Consider the following 6,961-nt stretch of genomic DNA (forward strand, 5'->3'; position numbering starts at 1 on the left):
TGTCAATGAACTTGTCTTCAAGGCCAGTTGGTATATATTTTCCTTTTCCTCATCTCGTTCTTCCTCCCTATCGCTGTTACAAGGCACATACATGTAACACATGTTCATCATTCAATATATCTAGAGTAACCATTTTTATGTGATGATATTTTTTTACGATTTTATGAATACATAATGCGTCCTATTCAGGATAAAACATCCGTATGTAATTAAAATTCCTGTCTCAAAAGCTCAGATAGGTCAGGGAATAGAAAATTCATTCACTAACACCAACTCGATGAATAATCTGTTGAGTGGAATCTCATTCAACCGGCAACAAGACATACTGCCGTATATTGAACAACATTTGCATTCAACAAAGAAGCCCATTGCTACATTTCTTTCTTTTTGTTTGCAAACTCGAAATGTTTATCACTAATATCCAAGCCATGTCATCACTTTAAATTTCTTTCAATGTAACGCGTTTAATTTCCACAGAAATATGGCTATTTCATGGTACTTACATAAACAGACAGCCTTGTATAAGCGCTTTTAGTATATCAAGGTATACTTATCACAAATCAGCTACAGGATAACCGGGATACCTACAGAATTTTTTTTTTTTACTGAGAGACCCTGAAGGTGGTTTCTATTGCGTATATTAAACTTCTATGTTGGTTATAGCTTGCTTTCGTGACCAATTCTATGTTTTTAGGGCTAAGGAACCAGTGAAATAAAATTTCATTGTAAACAAGGCTGAGAAAAAGAAATGTAGGTTGTCCCTTATATATATGTATATATATATATATATATATATATATATATATATTATATATATATATATAATATATATATAATGAAGGCAAGGGAAGCTCACCAACACGTCAAGGAACTCATATTTATTAAGTTTCAACGTTTCGAAGCCAACCAGCAGGCCTCATTTTCAAGCTAAAGGTTATTTAAAAACTTGGAGACATGCTTAAAGAACAACTGGGTGGAAAAGCAGTTGCTGTTAAAATATTTTTGCAAGAACGTGACTTCATTGTGAAAAGATTGCCAGCTGGAAGACAAAGCAAAGGCTCGGTGAAGCATGGTTAATAAGGCATTAATCTTAAAATCAAGAGAACAAAATCTATAAAAATTTGTACCAAGACCAGTGACGCCGAGAGGTTTTTAACTTTCATCAACTCATTTCACCCTAACATCAAATTCACCATTGAGCCCGAAACCAACAATCAGTTGCATTTTTTAGATGTATTAATTACATGCTCCTCTCAAGGCTTCTCAACTTCCGTTTTTAGAAAAGACATTCACTGGTCTTGGTACAAGTTTTTATAGTTTTTGTTCTCTATGCCAGCCTTCCTTTTATTCACAATACAACTTTTTATAAGGAACTCCACGCTTTAATATCTGGTCATCTCCCTGCCATGAAAACCAAAATTATACCCATAAACCCACTGAATATCGGTAACCTTTTCAGCTTCAAGGACCGTTTGGATCCATTGATGAGCTCATGTGTTATTTACAAATTTACTTGTCCTCGATGTAATCGAGGAACCTTCGTATATTGGATCGACACATAGGTTACTTAGGGTCCGAATCGACAGTCATAGAGCTGTCAGCTATAGAACTGGCACTAAGCTTTCGAATCCCGAATTTTCCAACATAAGGGATCATACCAATAAATGTAGGTATGCTATTCAGTACAAGGACTTTGAAGTTTTGGGCAGAACTTCCAATCATAAGGTTTTAGCAATTAATGAATCGTTGTTTATTAAAAAACTGGTCCCCCTCTCTGAACACCCATGCCACGTCTACACCTCTTTACATCTCGTGAACTGTTTACGTTTTTTGTTAGTCCTTCCTCTGTCATCACACTCAACGGTTGGTCCTTATTTGTATTTTTAACTGTGATTGTTTTATTGTACCTTACATTGTGTATTTTAATATTGTAACTTAATTTTATTGTACCAATTAGACATTGTTACTTTTTAGCTTAAAAATGAGGCCTGCTGGTTGGCTTCGAAACGTTGCTTCCCCTGCCTTCATTGTATAGTTGAGTTTAGAGAAACCTCCGCCTGTTAAATATATATATATATATATATATATATATATATATATATATATATATATATATATATGTATGTATGTATGTATGATATGTATGTATGTATTAGGTATGTATGTATGTATGTATGTATGTATTATGTATGTATATATATATATATATATATATATATATATATATATATATATATATATATATATATATATATATATATATGACTGGTAAAAAATGTTCTGTAACAACAGAATTCCATCTAATAAAAGGAGCCCATAAAAACACCAAAATGTAGAGAGAAAAAAGTACTATATTTCAGAGACTACTGTCTCTCTCTTCAGGTATATGAATGAGAAAAGTTTACAGAAAAGGTGGTATTTATACCAAGAGATCCGTCCACAAGTAAGCCAATTTAGGTCACCCCCATTCATATACCTGAAGAGAGAGACAGCAGTCTCTGAAATATAGTACTTTTCTCTCTACATTTTGGTGTTTTATGGGCTCCTTTTATTAGATATATATATATATATATATATATATATATATATATATATATATATATATATATATGTGTGTGTGTGTGTGTGTGTGTGTGTGTGTGTGTGTGTGTGTGTGTGTGTGTGTATACATGTACATACATGCATGGGTATGTTGTCGTTTCAAGAATACTTCAATATAAGGAGGAACAGGATCGCCAAAAGACGTGGTAAAATTGCAGGTACTGTTATTTCTTGGATTGTAAGGCATAGCCGAACTTTTGGGAATATATAACTTTCCCCATCATCACCTTGACATATCTTTGGAATGACATAAGAACTTAGGAGAAACATTGAGAAAACCACACTGATTGACTACATCTAAAAGTATTAAAACAGCTATAACTGACAACACTTTAAAATACATTAATAACAATATAAAGTAAAAAAAGGAACATAAAAACCTAAGTTAACAGCAAATCAAAACTTACAAAAGAACAATGACTAAGTTATAAGAGATTACGTAAAAAGCAGAAATCGTCAAATAAAATAACTGAGGAGATAGATTCTGAGAGAAAGAAAAAACATGAATATTCCAAATATAAAAAATTATAGTGTAGTATAAAATACTCCAGAACCTACTGTTTATCTCGTAGTTAATAACAATTGGGCGAGTTAGAAGACTGCGAATGAAAGAGGGTGAAGTGGTCTGGGTAAGAGAGAGAGAGAGAGAGAGAGAGAGAGAGAGAGAGAGACTTAACAAGCAAACTGTGCAATGAACAATGGAACAGAGGTAGTTTACCTGTTGAGTGCTGGTGATTCTTGTTTAATATCGAGGGACTCTAAAAAGGGAAGCGAATGGCTGTTTTTTTTTTTCTCTCTCTCTCTCTCTCTCTCTCGAGTATTTGGAAATCACTATATTGTAAGTGATGGTGGCAAGATATGGCATGAAGGCTAATGGCATTTTATCTTTTGCTTAAAGGTAAGCCATTACGATGGCTGACTCCCCAAGGCGCCTGATACATCCCACATTAGTCCCAAAATTACATTTAGGCCAATTAAACTTGAAAACTATGCAGGTACGCATCAACTACGGGAGATGTCTTTAAAGCGAAACAGTCTTCCAATTGTAAGAGGGTTATTAAAAGTAAATCTGAAGTCAACATATGGATACAGATGGCTCAAGAGTGACAATGATTTACGTTTGAGTAGGACAATTGTAGTGAAGGGTAAAGAAACATACATTATCTTTTTGGGAACGGTGCAGACTGTAATGTTTTGGCTTAAAAATATTGTCTAAAAATTCTTTAATGATTTAACTGTCCATGTTCAAGGGATAGTAATTGTTCTTAAAATATCTTAAATACAAAGGGCAAGACAAAAATTAATGCAGAATACAAATTATTCTTCTCAAAGATAGTTACTAAATATAAGGAACCAATAACATGAAAAATATACCATTTAACTAGATTGTATGTGTGAAGGAAACAAAACGCCTAGGACAACTCTGTAAAAGCAAAGACAGTTTGTACAAAATATACCGAGTTCTAAAACAGTAAAACATGGCCACTTATTCCTCAACTCCATCAAACGACATAGAAAGGACATCGGTTACAGTATTTGTATTGCCAGCTATATGGTGTATAAATAAAGGATACTCCAGATAATACTCTGATTCTTGACCATAGATTTATTTTTAAAATGTTAACGGATTGTGACCCGTGTATACTTTTATGGATTTCGCCTGGGCTGACAAATACACATCAAATGAATGATGGCCCTGACAAAGCACAAGGATTCGTTTTCAGCAGATATTTATCGGCCCTTTGCAGGTAACAGTTTCTTTGAGAAGAATGCGACGGGATGCATAGTTCTTTCGCAGTCCTCTTGAAGCAGAACGGCACCTATTCCTGTGTCACTTGCATCTTCAAATAAACAAATTACTATGCATTTCAGGGACCGCGAGTCATCGTTTTTTCTCAAATATCTTTCAAACTAATATTTGATGGAAATGGTTCTTTAACACAGGATATAAGACACCTCCCCCTAATTAGTGGTAATATAGTGCACTAACAAATGGTGTTAGTTACGGCGAACACGTCTTTTATCCCCATCCCGTTCCTAGCTACTCCCCCCCCCCCCCCCTCCGTCCCTCTTCCCCTCCTCTATTCTCCCTCAACCTACTTCCCTGGCCTTCCCCTGCACACCCCACCCCTTTCCTGCCTATTATATTAAGTAAACTTGAATGTAATAAAAATGTTGGTTTTTTGTAGAATCTGTGTTCATGTAATCATTGTTATTGTATTTTCTTAAATTATATATACGGGAGTAGGCTAAAGAGCGTATGACGTATGACCGTCACATTGTTCACCACTTCCCTTAAATCCCCCTGGCGGTGAAGCTTTGTCTACTTCCTTCATGCTCAACAGGTGAATTACCATAAAGAAAAATAATAGAAAATGGGTATAATTTGGGGAAAACTACTATCATAACATCATTGTATATGTGTGTGTCTCTTCATATCACACTACAATTTTGTTTCTACTAATCTAACGCCAGTAATACGTTTGTAATTCTTGTACCGAACTGAGTTGAGTGAATGTGTTGAGTCTCATGCCTCTTGAATTATATTACTCATCATTAATATAAGGGTTACACATTACCCTATTATCAGGAATTTAACATACAAGGTTTTGTCTTGTTATTAAAAAGGTATCCAGTTTTCGCCTCATTCATAATCAGTTAACAAATCTATTTTCGTATGTCTTTTACAGGTTTGTATCTATTTTTGTAGCATCTGGAAACTGTCATAATTGAGAAGTCGCTCGAGTTTTGTTCCTTGACTGAAACAGGCCATAACTGATAGTGATATATGTTTATCAAAAGATTTCATCACTTATATAATGTGAATATACTTGTTGCTTATGAATTTTGAATGAGTATATACAAATGAAAATGAATATGTTGTTTGATCTAAACAGTTTCCTAAGTGATATTTAGTTTCATATATATAAATATAAATATAAATAAATAAAAAAATATATATATACATATATATATATATATAATATACATATATATATACATATATAATATATATATATATAGTATAGTATATATTAATATATATGTATATATATCTTATACTCCTAGGAAGAAATATAAAGTAATAGATAATATGATAGAGAAATAGATACATTGATAGATTGATTGACGAATATGTGAGTGCTTTTTGCGCGAGTGCATTATGAAAATCCATTTACCTATTAAGGCTAATCCTTAATCTATTGACAGCTTTCTCCAGCTTGTAGATGGTTAGGAGCCGTATTGCAAACACATGTATGCAACGACGCGGACAAAGTAACATGCCGGCCATGGCAGCGATGAAAAATCCGTCTTCATCAATAGTAGCGATCGACAACTATCCCCTGTTGCTAAAAATAGACACCGGGCCAATGCGCATGCGCGCACACCAATCAGGTCTGATATCTTCCCTACTTTCTTTTGGTACCATATTATTCCGTCAATGGTAATAATGACGTCCTCTTGACATCCTGAGGCTATACACTCCTCACACTTCAAAAAAGTGGAAGGTTACACGAGTACTTTGTATTTTCATATTAGAAAAGAGAGATATAGAGATAAAAACATGATATATATATATATATATATATATAATATATATTATATATATATATAATATAATATATATATATATATTATATAGACTTCAGGAGGGTCCATGATGCACATGTTGTTAAAAAAGGCCTTGTTTATTGACAGCAAAGAAACGTTTCGCACTACTCAGTGCATCATCAGTCTGTCAAAAGTAAAAGACACAATAAAATACATTATTAACATAAAAAGGAATTCACAATGTAATTAAAATTTACAAGTTAAAACAATAAAAATTAAAAGAGCATAAAAAGTACATAAAACAGAAAACAAAAAGAGACTACCAAAACACCAACCATCCATAAGCAGGAGAGAAGAGGGAATGACATACAATGGCGTCCAAGGCCAGCCGACAACTATGCCAGATACAAAGTTGCTGAGGAAGTATTACTATTGAGAGAGGGAACCAGTCTTTTAATATATAAGGATTCTAAAGTTGTTAAGTGGTCTGGGTCCCTTACATAACCAATTATTGAAAAGTGTTGTTTCAGGACTTCGGTTTTACATAATGCGGCATGATTTCTAATATTAGAAAATTCTGGCTGCTTAATTCTTTGGCCAGTGCGAAAGCTAAAACCCAAATGGCTGCAATATCTGACCTGCAGTAACCTCCGTGTCGATCCAACGTAAGAGCCCGGACATCCAGGGCATGTGAATTTATAAACCCCATTGGATCGCATGAAGGACTGCAGGCGATCTTTGAAATTAAAAAATGATCCTATTGTACATGGGTTGTTAGAGATAAGTTTTACGTTAAGACAGGGGATTT

The sequence above is a fragment of the Macrobrachium nipponense genome, chromosome 24 (assembly GCF_015104395.2).
Source record: "Macrobrachium nipponense isolate FS-2020 chromosome 24, ASM1510439v2, whole genome shotgun sequence".
Taxonomy (NCBI): domain Eukaryota; kingdom Metazoa; phylum Arthropoda; class Malacostraca; order Decapoda; family Palaemonidae; genus Macrobrachium; species Macrobrachium nipponense.